Source organism: Rutidosis leptorrhynchoides, chromosome 5, assembly GCF_046630445.1.
Source record: "Rutidosis leptorrhynchoides isolate AG116_Rl617_1_P2 chromosome 5, CSIRO_AGI_Rlap_v1, whole genome shotgun sequence".
In the NCBI taxonomy this organism is placed as follows: domain Eukaryota; kingdom Viridiplantae; phylum Streptophyta; class Magnoliopsida; order Asterales; family Asteraceae; genus Rutidosis; species Rutidosis leptorrhynchoides.
This window is the reverse complement of record NC_092337.1, coordinates 5,767,144-5,787,399: the sequence shown is the minus strand read 5'-3', so window position 1 is coordinate 5,787,399 and position 20,256 is coordinate 5,767,144.

Sequence of the window (20,256 nt, the reverse complement as noted above, 5' to 3'; positions counted from 1 at the left end):
GGGTAGTCAATATATAAGACTAGGGCTGTTCTTTAAGATCAGAGAGCACTAGATTCTAATACAACTACTGCTTTAGCAGTATGTGAGACGGTGGCTGTACTAGTTGAGGTAGCTGGCTTCTTCCTTTTCACAGCTGGCTTTCGCTGAGGTCCCTCCCCCTCAGCTGGTGCAACACCAGAGGTAGTCATTGGGTTTACTCCACCCTGAGCAGCAAGATACTCGAGCATGCCTGGTGTTAAATCAGTATATGGAGCAGCAGGAGCATCTTTTGACATTCCCCCTTGTTTTGGAGGCAGGTCGAATGATTGATCAGCAATCTGCTGGTAAGCTTCACCCAGCTCATTTTCAAAAACAAGGCTCAAGAACCATGGAATGGGGATTAGATATGTTCATTTGGGTGCAAGCACCATTTCCCTTAACCTGAGGTAGATCTCAGCTGCGTAGTCAATGTTCCTGTTGAACAGCAAACCATGACCAATTTTGAGCTCAAAATCGGAGCACTGATCAAAACTACCGGACTTTTGGCTGATGCACTGGGTCAGTAGTCCAAAGAAGTAATACCATAGTGGTGGCATGTTCTTCCTTAGTGGTGTATGAGCAATTGGACCAGCATATCCAATTGTTTCCAGCACTTCCCTCCTGAAATCATCACTCGTTGGTGAATTAACAAATGGACCACCAGGTAATTGAAGGGCACGACGGATGGCATCAACAGTGATCGAGCAGTGGAGGGTTTCAGTCACCATGCCATGAATACATGGAGCATCCTGTTGAGTGGTGGCCATGGTGGCAGTATACCAGAATCTTGCTAAACAGGCCGGATAGAGACGGGAAGGAACTCCGGTGATGGATCTTGCCAAGGGACAATGCATGATGTAGTCGATCAAAGCCTCATAGCCAATGTTGGCTTTAGACTTGGGAATTAAAAGAGCATGTACTGCATTGCCTCTCGATAGGCGAATCAATGCTTGATCTGGTGCATTAGCAGCCCTGATCAGATTGGGGTGAACGTTGAACAGTAGACCCTGTACAACTTGTTCCTTAATGACTAGAGGAGGGTGTTGTTGCTGTTGTTGTTGTTCCACCGGTTGTTGTTGTTGATGTTGTTGTTCCTCTTGCTTATTCTCAGCAGGTGGTGATTAGTGTTGTTGTTCTGCCATTGATGAAATATTGAAGATGAATCTATGAAGTATTTGAAGATTTGAGATTTTTAGAGAGAAGAGTATGTATTTGAAAGGAAAATCAAAGAGTTAATAACCGAAGGTTATTATGTGGAATTTATTACCTTATTTAACCTTTTGTATTGGTGAAATAAGTGCAGGAGAGAGAAAATGGCAACGGTCATCTGCAGGCGCGTGGGAAGATGTGACAGACTGGCATGTTTTCAAGGGGACACAGACTGTTGACATGACGTTTAATCGGCTTGAACACTCATACCTCCCATTAAGCATTAAATGTAGCAGTTTTCAAATCAATTTGAAGTTAAAAACCATAAGATAAATTTTGTATTAAATACAAAAATTCTTTGTGACATTTAATATGTAATGAATTTAATTTTAAATCATTGGGAGTAAATGAGTTTCAGATTTAAGGTATCATTTAAGTATTGTGAGCTATTTATTATTTTGTTTTGAACATTGAATAACCATGATATAAAAGACCTTGTTGTGCTGACTGTTTAACATGTAGGCAGTAAGTGAAAGAAATTTTGACTTACTGGTTTGCCCTACATGTTGTAGAGCCAGCACACCAACAAAGTTGCCTTTTATTTTAAAGTTCAAGCATACCCAGCTCAGAGATGAGATAGTTAAAACGTTTCTCATCTAAGGGCTTTGTGAAAAGATCTGCTAACTGCTGGTCTGTTGAAATAAAATGTAGCTCCACATCTCCTTTTTGAACATGATCCCTTATGAAATGATATCGAACGTCAATGTGCTTAGTTCTTGAATGCATCACAGGATTGTTGGTAATAGCAATAGCACTTGTGTTGTCATAGTAGATTGGAGTTTTTGTAACATGAACACCATAGTCCTTCAGCTGGCTTTGCATCCATAGTACTTGAGCGGTACAACTACTAGCAGAAACATATTCTGCCTCAGCAGTAGATGTGGACACAGTATTTTGCTTTTTGCTCATCCATCTGACTAGCCTACCAACCAGTAAGTGGAAACCACCAGTAGTACTTTTCTTGTATATTTTACACCCTGCAAAGTCAGCATCTGAATACCCAATTAGCTCAAAATCCTGGTCTTTGGGGGTACCAAAGACCACGTTTAGCAGTACCTTTCAGATACCTAAATATGTTTTTTACTGCTAGCAAGTGTGACTCTTTAGGATCAGCTTGATATCTGGCACAGAGACATGTGGAAAACATAATATCTGGTCTTCTAGCTGTAAGATACAGTAGGGATCCAATCATACCTCTATATTCAGTGATATTGACTGGTTCACCATTAGGATCAGCATCTATTTTAATAGTTGCTGCCATTGGGGTCCCTATATCTTTTAAACAGGTCAGACCAAATTTCTTTAACATATCTTTGATATATTTATCTTGACTTATAAAAATTCCATCATCAAGTTATTTAATTTGCAATCCTAAAAAGTATTGCAAATCTCTTTGTAAGCTCATTTCATATGTCTTTGACATAAGTTTTGAAAAATCTTGATAATGTTTCTCATTTTTAGATCCAAAAATAATATCATCCACATATATCTGTACCAGCAAGAGATCACCATCTATCTCTTTTAAGAACATAGTGGTATCAATTGTTCCAACTTTAAAACCTATACCAGTGAGATACACATGAAGTGTCTCATACCATGCTCTTGGTGCCTGTTTGAGGCCATAAAGATCTTTGTCTAACTTATAGACATGGTTTGGATATTTACTGCTTACAAAACCAGGAGGCTGTTTGACATAAACTTCTCCTTGCAGCTTCCCATTTAGAAATGCAGATTTAACATCCATCTGGAATACCCTAAAGTTCATCTTAGCAGCATATGCCAAGAACAATCTGATAGATTCCATCCTAGCCACTGAAGCATATGTCTCTCCATAATCTATTCCTTCTTCTGATTTGAAACCCTGATCTACCAATCTAGCTTTGTTTCTGATCACAATCTCATCTTCATCCATCTTATTCTTGAAAATCCACTTGGTACCAATGATCTTTTTAGTTTCATCATCAGGTTTAGGTACCAATGTCCAAACCTTATTCTTATCAAACTGGGAGATCTCTTCTTGCATAGCTCCTACTCAGCTTGGATCTTTGATTGTTTCATCAGGACAAGTAGGTTCAATGGTAGACACAAAGTTTACATGCATACAAAAGTTGTTGGTTGCTTGTCTTCTTGTTTTAACACCGCTTGCTAGATTACCAATAACTTGTTCAATTGGATGCTCCTTTATCTATCTAGTGTTATGGACAGGTGAGCTTGTTGTGAAACACACGGCATCTTGATCATCAGCTGGCTAAGAGGAATGAGCAGCAGTAGGAGACAGCTGTTCATTTTGAGTGTAACCAGTACCAACTTGAGATCCTTCAGAACCAGTAGACCTATGCTCCAGTTGCAAAACTTCAGTAGAGCCAGTAGGCCCACATGGTTTAGACACAGATGGAACAGAGTGTTCCATCTCATCATCAGAGAACCCAGCAACATGGATTGGTGAGGGATTTGCTGCTGGTTCTTCTTCATCATCAAGAGCTTGCTGAGTTGGCTCTTCAAATAGTAATTCCTCATCTTCTTGACCAGAAGATGAAGTAGGGATAGTTTCATTAAATGTAATATTAATGGATTCTTCAAAACAACCCCTTCATTTATTGAAAACCATGTATGTCTTTGACATGTTGGAATATCCCAAGAATATACCTTCATCAGCCTTAGCATCAAACTTCCCTAGCTGATCCCTATTGTTTAGAATGAAACAGGGAGTACCAAATACATGAAGAAATGAAATTGAGGGTCTTCTGCCTTTGAGAACTTCATAAGAAGTTTTCTGATGTCTTTTCACTATTAAAGATCTATTCTGGGTAAAACATGCAGTGTTCACAGCTTCTGCCCAATATGAATTTTTCAGCCCAGACTCAGCCAACATAGATCTTGCTGCTTCAATGAGAGTTATGTTTCTTCTTTCTGCAACACCATTATGTTGAGGTATTCTCACGGTAGAAAAGTTCTGTAAAATACCTTTGTCAGCACAAAATTCTTCCAATGTTGCATTTCTGAATTCTGTACCATGATCACTTCTAAGCTGCTTCACCAATTGCCCATTCAGTAGTTCCATTCTTTTGATAAAATTGATAATTTCATCAGCAGCTTCACTCTTTTACTTCAAAAAGAACACCCAAGTGTATCTGAAATATTCATCAACAATCACCAGTGTATACTTCTTTCCACTACAGCTGGCTATATTAAAAGGACCAAAAAGATCCATATGAAGAAGGTGAAATGGTTTCTCAATAGATGAAATCTGTTTTGATTTGAATGAGGCATGGTGATGCTTCCCTTTTTCACAACCAGGACACAATCTGTCCTTCACAAAAGACATTGTAGGTAGCCCAGACACCAAACTTTTACTGGATAACTTATGAATATCTTTGAAGTTGAGATGTGAGAGTCTCTTGTGCCATAACCACTTCAGGTTGTCTGCTGCCTTTGAATAAAAACAAGTATCAGTTGTTGTGACAGATGTGTTCATGTCAATTTGATGCATGTTCTCATGTCTTTTTGCTGTCAGCAGTGGCTTTCCTGTCTTATCAAAAATAGTGCCAATCTTTCTTCTGAACTGCACTATCTTATCTTTGCTTGTCAGTTGGCTTATGCTGAGTAGATTAAGTTTAAGCCCAACGACATATGCTACATTTGAAAATGTAACATTCCCATTTGTTAACGTACCAAAACCCTTTGTGTAACCCAACGAATTATCTCCATATGATACAACTGGACCATCCTTTTCTTGATAGTCCATCAGCAGGGACTTACACCCGGTCATACGTCTCGAGCAACCACTATCGAGATACCAGATTTGCTTGTTTTGAATGCCATGCACAGTAGCTAATAGATTAGTTCTTTTTGGGAACCCATCCAAGGATGGGTTCTGGAAGGGTCATCTTTGATGATCTCTTCCTGTCTGCTGGTTTGCTTGAAGAAGCAGCAGCAGATGGGGTTAGGGTTAGAGTACACAGGTTGGCTAAGTGAAACTTGCTGTCACATTTGTAGTATTTTCTAACATTTGGTATCAGTGACTGGTCATACACTGAGTAAATGGGTGCAGTAAGATTGGGTCTACTTTCAGATATGGCAGCTATGAGCTGGTCAAGCTTGACAGTCATTATCTCAATGATAGATGACCCAGCACTTGATTCCACAATTTGGTTCACTTTAGCCTTTCCCTTAAGGGCATCTTTCCTTTTAGAACCAGTACCATAATCATGGTATACTGCTTTGCCTTTGTTCGACGAATCAGTGTGAGAAGTTACTGACCCGTCAGCTGATGCTGATCGATTCTTGTGAATCTTGATTGCTGCCTTTGACTTGCCAGTATTGCGTTTTGCTGGCTTGTCAGCAGCTACTAGTTTACCAGTACAATTTTCATCAGCTGGCTCAGCATTGGTGGAATTTGAACACGAAGGGGAATCAATTGATTTTAACTTTCTTTGATTGTTTTCAGTGATTTCCCTTTTAATGCGTCTTTCCTTTGGAGTCATATAATAAATGCTTGAGGGATCAGTAGTTTCATCAATTGAAGTACTGATTTCCTTGGCTTTTACTTCATCCTCTAAAATTTCTTTCATGGACGGTGGTGGGTCACAGTAGGTCTGACAAACTTATTTGTTAAGACCTTTTTACCCTTAACTATCTTGGCAAAGGTATTTGGCAAGACAGCTTCAGGATCTGTTTCAAGAATGGGGTCCATGTAAGTAACTTCTCTGAGAGCAGCAGCAGCAGCATAGTCACCAGCAAAGAAAGCTTCAACTTGGGTAGGCACTTGCTCATTTACACACTTAGTTGTGCGTTGAGCAGATGTACACCATGAAGCAACAACCTTCTTGAGGTCGTTTAGCTGAATCTTAACATCTGCTGCCTCAATGTGAAGGGACTTTAAAGCAAAATTTTGTTTTTCAAGTTTTAAAATTTCATCCTTCAAGATCTTAATTTCATCAGTTTTGATTTTAATTTATCATTTAAAGATTTGTTATCATTTTTTAAAACTTCTTCACGTTTACTGCCTCTACATAAATCAACTCTTAGGTAGTCAAACATTTCAGCTTTTTCTATCATCAGTATAAGTTCAAAAATTATCAACCTTATACAGCATTTCAGATTTCCATTGAGGTGAATCCTTTTTCCGATCAGCTTCCTTCATATTAGCCAAAAACATACTACCATTATCATCCTCATCAGACTCCTCGACCTCCTTGGCCATCAAACACAGCTTTTTACCAGAAGCATAATCAGCATCATCATCATCAGTATCACTGTTAGAAGATGAAGAAGAGCTGTTTTCATCCCAATCATGATGCTCAGCAACTAGAACCTTTTCTGGCTTCTTTTCCTTCTTATCAGCCTTTGCACTTTCCTTCATTTGAGCCTTCATAGCTTTGTACTTGTTCTTGTACTTATCAACTTTTGAGAAGGAGTTAGCATGTGATGTTAAAGGTTTCCTAGACATGCATTCTGCAGCAAAATGTCCAACCTTCCCACAATTGTAACACTCAGACTTAGGACCCTTGACTGATTTGCTGATATACCTAGCACTTGGTTTCTTACTCCCTTTGTATGGCTTGCTAGTTCTATTACGATTGAACCTTTTGAACTGCCTAACCAGCAAAGTCATACCTTCAGCAAACCCTTTCACATCATCTTCATCATCACTGCTTTCTTCACACCCAGTACCACTATCCACCGCATCTTCAGCTGACTCATCTTCTGCCATCAACTTTTGAACCAGTAAAGCTTTTTGAGCTTTCTTTTTAGCAGCAGCAATAAGAGCAGTATCATCAGTTTTTGAGGAATTTGAGGTGGTGGGGGCAGACTTAAAGTTTTCTTTTAAATTCAGTTCAAGTTTAGCTTCCGCCTTCTCATGGTTCCAAAGTGTACCATAAAGAGAGGACATGTTAAAGTTCTTTAAGGTCTGGGTGGTTCTTAAGGGGCCAGTGATAGGTTTCCATTTAGTAGGCAGTGAGTCAATGAATTTGTTTACTTGTTCAAAATCAGTAAATATGATTTTTAAAGTAAGCAGGTCAGCAACTAAGGAGTTAAACCTAATGAAGGTTTGCTTAAGGGTCTCATTCTTATAGGCAAAGAACATTTCATACTCTCTTTTCAAAACAATAATCTTGTTCTACCTAACCTCACCCATGCCTTCATAAGTGACATCTAGATAGTCTAACATAAGCTTAGCATTCAGCTTTCCCTTAATCAGTTTGAACAGATGGTTAGGTAAAGTTATTGAAAGGACCCGTTCATATCGATTATAAACCATTCACAATAGTTGATTTCATTGCGAGGTATTTGACCTCTATATGATACATTTTACAAACATTGCATTCGTTTTTAAAAGACAAGCTTTCTTTACATCGAAAGTTGACGGCATGCATACCATTTCATAATACATCCAACTATAATTGACTTAATAATAATCTTGATGAACTCAATGACTCGAATGTAACGTCTTTTGAAATATGTCATGAATGACTCCAAGTAATATCTCTAAAATGAGCAAATGCACAGCAGAAGATTTCTTTCATACCTGAGAATAAACACGCTTTAAAGTGTCAACCAAAAGGTTGGTGACTTCATTAGTTTATCATAAATAATCATTTCATAATTTTAATAGACCACAAGATTTCATATTTCCATTTCTCATAAACATAATGCATAAAAATCATTCATATGGATTGAACACCTGATAATCGACATTAACAAGATGCATATAGAATATCCCCATCATTCCGGGACTCCCTTCGGACATGATAAATTTCGAAGTACTAAAGCATCAAAAACAATGGATGGGGCTTGTTGGGCCCAATAGATCTATCTTTAGGATTCGCGTCAATTAGGGGTTAGTTCCCTAATTCTTAGATTACCAGGCTAAAAGGGGCATATTCGGTTTCGATCCATTCAACCAGATAATGTAGTTTCGATTACTTGTGTCTATTTCGTCAAACATTTATAAAAATGCATGTATTCTCAGTCACAAAAATATATATTGCAAAAGCATTTAAAAGGGGAGTAATGAAACTCACTATACGATATTTTGTAGTAAAAATATGCATACGACGAAATTGAACAACGCAGGGTTGGCTTCGGATTCACGAACCTATATCAAGTATGTATATTAACACATATAATGATATTCAAATAAATATATATTTTGATATTAGTAATATACTTGTGATATTTAAATTTAATATTAATAATTACTTAAATATATTTATTTTATATATATTCTATTAAATTATCATAATAATCTATTATATACTTTATTAAAATATTTTGGATAAGTACTTAGTATTAATAATTTTAAATACTCATAATTTTTAATATGATAACATTTTTAATAAATTTGAGTTATATTAAAACGTAAATGAACAAAAAGTATTTTATTAGTAAAGGTAGTATACTGATTATATATACTTCTATATATTTAAAGTTTGTATCTAATTTATAATATCTATCTTTTTAATTTAAGATCATAAAAATATAGTTATATTTTATATACGAAATATATTTAAAACTAAAGTTATAGTTAGTAATATTAATTATAATAATAATAATGATAAAACTAATACTAACTTTAATAAAAAGATAAGTTTACAAATAATGATACTTTTAGTAATAATGATTATAATAATAGTAATACTGATAATAATAATAACTATAATAATAATTTTACTACTAATGAGGATAATGATAATAATTTTTAAAATAATAATACTACTAACGATAATCATATTAATAATAAGAATAATACTAATAATGATATTGTTAGTAATAATAATACTAATAATGTTTAATTATAATAATAATAATAATAATAATAATAATAATAATAATAATAATAATAATAATAATAATAATAATAATAATAATAATAATAATAATAATAATTTGAATAATAAGTATACTACCTTAAATAATAGCTTCCTAAAAAGATGTCGCAGCCCGGACTCGAACACGAGACCTCTCGCTTAACCACCCACACCCTAACCAAAGCTCTGCTGTTTCTTTTTAAGATTTAAATCATAAATTAAATCCTATAAACTATCATCTTATCGATCATCATCATCATCATAAATGTTTATCATCTTTACTCGTTATCATGCATCACCATTCATTATTAAACCCATTGTTTCCTGATCATCAACATACACCGTAACATCATCATGAATCATAATCGCCATTCATCGTTATCATAACTCATGATCAAGTAGCATCATCCTTCCATGATTATCACAAAATTATCATCAACTTCACTAAACCTCACACAAACAGTATCATAATCATCTTAATCGTAATACCTTAGTTCTAAGAACAAGTGTATGTGTCGTGTGTGACTTTTGTTCGAGAATAGGATCAATCAGAATAGCTGATCGAATAGATTTGTTATTGAGTGGTTTCTTGGCCCATCTAAAGCCCAAATATATATATATATATATATATATATATATATATATATATATATATATATATATATATATATATATATATATATATATATATATATATATATATATATATATATTTATATATATTTATATATCTGTGATTTCAGTCCATCGGCCCAACAGAAAACATTTACGGCTCCATCAAAGTAACAAGTCCAGCCAGTTTAATAAATAAACAGAAGCCCAAACCTTTAAAATCTGCATACTCGTTCATGGTTTCCTGGGTTTTAATTCGATGCAGTCCACCATACCATGATTGGTTCGATTAAAAGCAAAACAAACAGCCAGACATATCATTATCATCCAGCTCCGACATATTTAAACTTTAATCATAATTCAACAAGTGGGTGTTGCTTTATTAGTTGTCGCCCAAAAAATAAAACGTGTTATTTAAATTCTTGGGTTGGCTATCGACTGCAACAATGGTGTTGGGTTTGTGAACTAGCGATCAAAGTCACAAAAAAAAAATGTATAGCAGCAGTTTGTAATACCAGTGGTTGTTGGTGATTGTTTAAATGGGTTTGGGTTTGGGTTTGGGGAATGTTTAATCGAAAATAGTAAAATAGGGAATCAAATAGGTGATTCTTGGTGGTGTTGGTGATGATGTATTGTGATGGTGGTCTACGATGGCTGGACAAAAGAGAGAAGGTGGTGGTTTAATGGTGAACACAGGAGATGATAAATGTGGTGATCTTTGGTTTATTGAAACATAAACATAACATCGAATAATTGTTGGGTTTCAACTAGGATTAAAACAGAAATACTGTAGCAGTAGTTGTGTCTTTTGGTTTGGGCTCAATCGAACATGAATTAAGAAGTAGGAAAATGCTGGTGATTTTGAGTGTCGATTATGAAGGCTGGAGAGTAACAGCGGGCAATAGTAACATTAATATAGTGGCGGTGGTGGTTTAGTTTTCTTTGAAACAGAAAAACACAGGTCCTATATGGTAGTGTTTGGGTTTCGAAGTAGAACCAGGAGGTTTGTAGCCATAGTGTTTAAGAAACAAGTGGTTTTGGGTTGGTTTGTTGTGTTCACAAAGATAAAACAGAAAATAACAAAAAAACCGGAGGTGGTGTTGGTTTGTGATGGGTTCACGATGAAGAGAGAGATAAAAAATGGTGGAGGGTGTGGTGGTCGATTCATGGTGATGACAGGAGATGGTGATGGTATGGTGGCGGTTGGAAGGTGATGGAGGTTTGAGGTAGTGGTGGACGAGCATGGTTGTATCAGTGGTTGGTTGGGTTGAGTAATCAAGAAGAAGAACATAAAGTAGAAGAAGAAGAAGAAGAAGAAGAAGAAGAAGAAGAAGAAGAAGTGGGTTTGAGGTGGTTAATCGAGCAGGTTATAAGTTGTATGTGATTCATGTAAATGTTTATGTATATATAAAATGATGAAGACAACAAGGACAAACTCAATATAGTAATCCCAATTCATAATGTTAAATATCACGGCTGTTTATAACTATTAAACTGCCGACAGTTTTAAATTGCAGGGTACTATCGTGTTCATCGCTAAACAGTTAATATATAATATTATTCAGAAAAATCCCCAATTTTTAAATTAAGACCATTTATTTATTCTGGTCATTAAATGTATGAAACCTGATCAAAAAGGTGTGTCTAATATTTATTTTCAGTTCCAAATAATATGTACGGAGTATTATGATTTAAACTTAAAAAGATAAAAATATTTCTATCAAACCTAAAATCTTCGTAATCGATTTATAGTTCAACTTTTATTTTAAATCTTCATAAACTCGTATTAGATCTATATGAACATTAGTGAAAAGACAACTGAGTGTTTCGACATTTATTAATTAAGCCCGAAATCATTCATTTTCAATATACAATATATATGTATATATATATATATATATATATATATATATATATATATGCATTATAAATAACAAGTTTTATTACATAAATTAATTTACTAATTATATATCTTTAAACAAATAAATTTAATATTATATATATATATATATATATATATATATATATATATATATATAATAATTTCATTACTTTGTATATTCTTTTACATAATTATTTATAACAACAATTTCATACAATAGATTAGTATCATTATATATATATATATATATATATATATATATATATATATATATATATATATATATATATATACAAATAGTTGTTCGTGAATCGTCGGGAATGGTCGAGGTTAAATGAATTCATGAAAACAGTTCAAAAATTTTGAGACTCAGTTTAACAGACTTTGCTTATAGCGTCGAAATCATAATAAGATTAAGTTTAAATTTGGTCAGAAATTTCCGGGTCGTCACAGTACCTACCCGTTAATGAAATTTTGTTCCGAAATTTGATCGAGGTCGTCATAGCTAACAATAAAAATGTTTTCGTGACGAATATGAGTTGATAAATAGAGTTTTATCATTATTGAGTAATACAGATAAAACAATTCGATTATTCGACGCGTATGAGTGAAGTTATCATAAAAGAGTGAAATGCGTAAATGCAGGTTTGACTTAACCGGTGATGTAGTCACGGTTGATTTCCGGAATTCAGGGATTTAAAGAAAATCTTATAAAGATTTGATCCTTTGGAAATTAAGAAAATTATGATCCTCATTAATGTTCTTAGAAGGAAATTGTAATAGCACGATCTGATTTGTTAATTTATTAGAATTCAAGAGAAAGATAGGACTATCAAGAAAATATGTTCTTGATATGTTTATAGATTAGATAGAATGTAAGAGTCGTGTAACATGGCATATGATGACGTTATGGTCTGTGAATCATCACGTTCCATTAGAAACTCAGCATGACTTACTGTAATATAATCACGTTGATCAAGTGTCATTATATTATACTAACTCAGGCTTCAGTTCCCAACACTACTTCAAAAAAAATATTCATACTTCAAACTCGAAGGTTTCAGAATTTAGAAACTAAACAGTTTCTATTATGATGTAATACAGATAACGTGAAGAGATAAATGATTTCAGATAAGAATAGTTATGAAAATATCTTCAGAAATATCGAGGATATTTATAAAGAAAGATACGATGATATCTTAGAATATCTAAGATCAGATGATGATGAAGAATATTGTTCGCAATGGTTTTAGAGTGGAGAGCAAGGTATTCGGTAAAGACTTCAGCAGACACTGAATCATTTGGATTCTATGAAGGAAGATTATTCTTTGTGATTTGTCCACAGCCTCCTTCATGGTTTGCTCAATCCGTTTTCCAGTTCCAAACCTTCTCTTTTCTGATCTTTTCCAACACCTTATTCTTTATCATAAACTCTCGACTGTTAAAGTCGTTTACAATTTTTGCTACTTCATCAACATTTTCCAAAATTCGGAGAACTAGTTCGCAGTTTAGGGCATTTTTCAGAAACTTCACATTCGAAGTATGTAAATCTTGGAGATAGACGTTATATGTATGTATATATATATATATATATATATATATATATATATATATATATATATATATATATATATATATATATATATATATATATATATATATATATATATATATATATAACTGTTGGCGTAGAGATGCTACGAGATTCAAAATACTGATTGCTGATTCTCGGTAATTGGTATAGTAATTCTCGTTACAAGGTGCAGATGAGTATATACTAGGGTTTTAATGAATAAATATAGCTATTTTTAGGAGAGATTTCAGTCAAAGAGTAACGAAGTTGCTAGTAAGTTTACTGCTAATGTGGTGGGATATAAACGGTTCCTCGGTAATGATGATGAAGGGGTAATCTTTATAATAAGGTTTATTCGAATGAAAAATTGAAGTTGATTTGTTGAAGCTGTGACAAAATTGACTAGTTTGAAAAAGAATTGCAATGTTATTTTCGGTAATAACAATGCCAAAGGAGCTATCACAGATACGTGTTAAACGTTTACTCAGGTTCCGAGTGTTTTCAGGTGCATAACTATATGCATAAATCTTTTCTTTCGTAGATGAAGTGCGGTTGGTTTATCCTCTCGATTGAGGTGTTTTCAAGAATCGTGAAAAGTTTGGACGCAAATTGTAATCGTCAAGATACAATTGAGGTTTAAGATGAAATCAAGTAACAACTTGAAGAAATGTTTAGTTTCATATGTTATAATCAATATTTTAATTCATTTTAATTATCCAATGTTGGTAGTCCACAGTTAGTAGTCCACAGTTAGTAATTCAATACTTCATATATAATTTAATATATAATATTCGAATTAATTAATACGTATCGTGACCCATTGTATACAAGTCTCAGACTCGATCACTACTCAAAGTATATATATTATTTGAGAATCAACCACAACCCTGTATAACTAACTTGAACATTACCGCATATATAGTGTCTATGGTTATTCCAAATAATATATATAGATGACGTCGATATGATATGTCAAAACATTGTATATGTGTCCCGATATTTAAAATGCGTAAATAACAGTATTTAAATGACGATAAATAAAGTGCGTAAAATAAATAACAGAAATTAAATGACGATAAATAAAATTGCGAAAATTAAAATTGCGACAAATAAATGGCGATAATTAAATTGTGATAATTAAATTGCGATAATTAAAATTGCGATAATGTAATAGGAAATTAACAGTTAGCTAGGAACAGTTAGCTAGGATTTTTGTTAGCGTGGATTCTTAACAAAATTTCTCATATTTAATTTGTTTGTTTCTAACAAATTTTATTTTGTCAAATGTTTTTTTCATTATGCCACTTGTTGAATTCTGATAGATTAAAATCCAAATATGAAATTTGAATGAAAATGGTTATTCTGTTGTGAATGGATACGTATATCTGCGGATGTAAGTAGGATAGTAAATGACTGTTAAAGCAGATTCGAAGAATGTACAGTTTAACTTATTAATGTGAAATCTAAATATTCCTCGGGTATTACCTACCCGTTAAAATATTTTCACCATTAACAGTTTGTACAAAAGAATTTTTAATTACAACCATTATGAAAACATATATACATATATATTTTCTTCAGATGTAATGATGGATTTAATGAGTTAATATGATATTAATCTCATTTGCTTTTCGGTTTGAGCTAGAATAAATAATCTCTAAGACTTTAGAGATTACATAATCGCCATGAAGAACGAAGATAATTGATGTAGAATAATACGTAGAACGATGATTATACTCGAGGTACAGAATGAGATGTTGAGGCATGAATTGTTGATGGTACTGGTGCTGTTACTGATGATACTGTTGGTGCCGATGATGTTGCTGAATCTGGTAAATTTTGCACCGTATTCTCCAAATTGATTACTCGAGCGCGAAGTTCGTTGACTTCTTCTATTATTCCGGGATGATTGTCGGTCAGAACGAGTGGATGAATAAGGTTTAAAATTTTAGATAGAATATAATCGTGGCAAGATATTCGAGAAATGAGGGCGAAAATGGTGTTTCGGACTGGTTCGCCGGTAAGTGCTACGGGTTCTTCGTCAAGAGGGCAATTTGGTTGGTGGAAAGGATCGCCTTCTTCGTGTCTCCATTAATTAAGTCGACTACGAACCCATCCCCAATTCATCCAGAATTGATGATGGCTGATTGGTTGATCCATTTCGGTTACACTGCTTTCGGAGTTCAAGTGGAAATCCATATCGGAATAGCTGTCGGAATCCGAGGAATTCAAACTGGTTGAGGGATCCATCTCGTACGATCAGATGAAAGATTTTCGATATGAAAAAGATTATAGGATGTAGATTAGTACCCTGCAATACATGATTTACATACGCATATATAATACTAAAATCTCATAAGTTACGGAGGAATCTATGGAAGCTATCAAGAAAAGTCTACAGATGTGCTAAGATATAAATTTTGTCTATACACTATTCATGTAGTCAATGCAGTAAAACGTTTCTAGACTAAGAATGATAAGCAGGTAATTTTCTAAGGATGATAAGCAGATGATTTCTAACTAGAAATGATAAGCAAAACTTTTGACATGCAGACACGGTCAAAGTCCAGAATCATTAATGCATCCTAACAACTACTAGTTAGACACACTAATGCAAGACCTAGTTCGCTAAAACCTCCGCTCTGATACCAACTGAAAGGACCCGTTCATACCGATTATAAACGATTCACAATAGTTGATTTCATTGCGAGGTATTTGACCTCTATATGATACATTTTACAAACATTGCATTCGTTTTTAAAAGACAAACTTTCTTTACATCGAAAGTTGACGGCATGCATACAATTTCATAATACATCCAACTATAATTGACTTAATAATAATCTTGATGAACTCAACGACTCGAATGCAACGTCTTTTGAAATATGTCATGAATGACTCCAAGTAATATCTCTAAAATGAGCAAATGCACAGCGGAAGATTTCTTTCATACCTGAGAATAAACATGCTTTAAAGTGTCAACCAAAAGGTTGGTGACTTCATTAGTTTATCATAAATAATCATTTCATAATTTTAATAGACCACAAGATTTCATATTTCCATTTCTCATAAACATCATGCATAAAAATCATTCATATGGATTGAACACCTGATAATCGACATTAACAAGATGCATATAGAATATCCCCATCATTCCGGGACTCCCTCCAGACATGATAAATTTCGAAGTACTAAAGCATCCGCAACAATGGATGGGGCTTGTTGGGCCCAATAGATCTATCTTTAGGATTCGCGTCAATTAGGGGTCAGTTCCCTAATTCTTAGATTACCAGGCTAAAAGGGGCATATTCGGTTTCGATCCATTCAACCATATAATGTAGTTTCGATTACTTGTGTCTATTTCGTCAAACATTTATAAAAACGCATGTATTCTCAGTACCAAAAATATATATTGCAAAAAGCATTTAAAAAGGGAGTAATGAAACTCACTATACGATATTTTGTATTAAAAATATGCATACGGCGAAATTGAACAACGCAGGCGTGGCTTCGGATTCACAAACCTATATCAAGTATGTATATTAACACATATAATAATATTCAAATAAATATATATTTTGATATTAGTAATATACTTGTGATATTTAAATTTAATATTAATAATTACTTAAATATATTTATTTTATATATATTCTATTAAATTATCATAATAATCTATTATATACTTTATTAAAATATTTTGGATAAGTACTTAGTATTAATAATTTTAAATACTCATAATTTTTATATGATAACATTTTTAATAAATTTGAGTTATATTAAAATGTAAATGAACAAAAAGTATTTTATTAGTAAAGGTAGTATACTGATTATATATATTTCTATATATTTAAAGTTTGTATCTAATTTATAATATCTATCTTTTTAATTTAAGATCATAAAAATATAGTTATATTTTATATACGAAATATATTTAAAACTAAAGTTATAGTTAGTAATATTAATTATAATAATAATAATGATAAAACTAATACTAACTTTAATAAAAAGATAAGTTTACAAATAGTGATACTTTTAGTAATAATGATTATAATAATAGTAATACTGATAATAATAATAATAACTATAATAATAATTTTACTACTAATGATGATAATGATAATAATTTTTAAAATAATAATACTACTAATGATAATCATATTAATAATAAGAATAATACTAATAATGATATTGTTAGTAATAATAATACTAATAATGTTTAATTATAATACTAATACTAATAATAATAATAATAATAATAATAATAATAATAATAATAATAATAATAATAATAATAATAATAATAATAATAATACTAATAATAATAATAATAATAATAATAATAATAATAATAATAATAATAATAATAATAATAATAATAATAATAATAATAATAATAATTTGAATAATAAGTATACTACCTTAAAGAATAGCTTCCTAAAAAGATGTCGCAACCCGGACTCGAACACGAGACCTCTCGCTTAACCACCCACACCCTAACCAAAGCTCTGTTGTTTCTTTTTATGATTTAAATCATAAACTAAATCCTATAAAATATCATCTTATCGATCATCATCATCATAAATGTTTATCATCTTTACTCGTTATCATGCATCACCATTCATTATTAAACCCATTATTTCCTGATCATCAATATACACCGTAACATCATCATGAATCATAATCGCCATTCATCGTTATCATAACTCATGATCATGTAGCATCATCCTTCCATGATTATTACAAAATTATCATCAACTTCACTCAACCTCACGCAAACAGTATCATAATCATCTTAATCGTAATACCTTAGTTCTAAGAACAAGTGTATGTGTCGTGTGTGAGTTTTGTTCGAGAACAGGATCAATCAAAACAGCTGATCGAATAGATTTGTTATTGAGTGGTTTCTTGTCCCATCTAAAGCCCAAATATATATATATATATATATATATATATATATATATATATATATATATATATATATATATATATATATATATATATATATATATATATATATATATATATATATATATATATATGATTTCAGTCCATCGGCCCAACAAAAAACATTTACTACTCAATCAAAGTAACAAGTCCAGCCCGTTTAATAAACAAACAGAAGCCCAAACCTTTAAAATCTGTAAACTCGTTCGTGGTTTCCTGGGTTTTAATTCGATGCAGTCCACCATACCATGATTGGTTCGATTAAAAGTAAAACAAGCAGCCAAACATATCATTATCATCCAGCTCCAACATATTTAAACTTTAATCATAATTCAACAAGTGGGTGTTGCTTTATTAGTTATCGCCCAAAAAATAAAACGTGTTATTTAAATTCTTGGGTTGGCTATTGACTGCAAAAATGGTGTTGGGTTTGTGAACTAGCGATCAAAGTCACAAAAAAATGTATAGCAGCAGTTTGTAATACCAGTGGTTGTTGGTGATTGTTTAAACGGGTTTGAGTTTGGGGAATGCTTGATCGAAAACATGAAAATAGGTAATCAAGTAGGTGATTCTCGGTGGTGTTTAAGTGGTGATGATGTATTGTGATGGTGGTCTACTATGGCTGGACAAAAGGGAGAAGGTGGTGGTTTAATGGTGAACACAGGAGACGGTAAATGTGGTGATCTTTGGTTTATTAAAACATAAACATAACATCGAATAATTGTTAAGTTTCAACTAGGATTAAAACAGAAATACTGTAGCAGTAATTGTGTCTTTTGGTTTGGGCTCAATCGAACATGAATTAAGAAGTAGGAAGTTGCAGGTGATTTTGAGTGTCGATTATGAAGGCTGGAGAGTAACAGCGGGCAATAGTAACATTAATATAGTGGCGGTGGTGGTTTAGTTTGCTTTGAAATAGAAAAACACAGGTGCTATATGGTAGTGTTTGGGTTTCGAAGTAGAACCAGGAGGTTTGTAGCCATAGTGTCTAAGAAACAAGTGGTTTTGGGTTGGTTTGTTGTGTTCACAAAGATAAAACAGAAAATAACATTAAACCAGAGGTGGTGTTGGTTTGTGATGGGTTCACGATGAAGAGAGATGACGAGAAAGAGAAGAGAGATAAAAAATGGTAGAGGGTGTGGTGGTCGATTCATGGTGATGACAGGAGATGGTGATGGTATGGTGGCGGTTGGAAGGTGATGGAGGTTTGAGGTGGTGGTGGATGAGCATGGTTGTATCGGTGGTTGGTTTGGTTGAGTAATCAAGAAGAAGAACATAAAGTAGAAGAAGAAGAAGAAGAAGAAGAAGAAGAAGTGGGTTTGAGGTGGTTAATCGAGCAGGTTATAAGTTGTATGTAATTCATGTAAATGTTTATGTATATATAAAATGATGAAGACAACAAGGACAAACTCAATACAGTAATCCCAATTCATAATGTTAAATATCACGGGTGTTTATAACTATTAAACTGCCGACAGTTTTAAATTGCAGGGTACTATCGTGTTCATCGCTAAACAGTTAACATATAATATTATTCAGAAAAATCCCCATTTTTTAAATTAAGACCATTTATTTATTCTGGTCATTGACTGTATGAAACCTGATCAAAAAGGTGCGTCTAATATTTATTTTCAGTTCCAAATAATATGTACGGAGTATTATAATTTAAACTTAAAAAGATAAAAATATTTCTATCAAACCTAAAATCTTCGTAATCGATTTATAGTTTAACTTTTATTTTAAATCTTCATAAACTCGTATTAGATCTATATGAACATTAGCGAAAAGACAACCGAGTGTTTCAACGTTTACTAATTAAGCCCGAAATCATTCATTTTCAATATACAATATATATGTATATATATATATATATATATATATATATATATATATATATATGCATTATAAATAACAAGTTTTATTACATAAATGAATTTACTAATTATATATCTTTAAACAAATAAATTTAATATTATATATATATATATATATATATATATATATATATATATATATAATAATTTCATTACTTAGTATATTCTTTTACATAATTATTTATAACAACAATTTCATACAATAGATTAGTATCATTTCAAGTTATTATATAAATATATATATATATATATATATATATATATATATATATATATATATATATATATATTTAAATATCTATTTACAAATAGTTGTTCGTGAATCGTCGA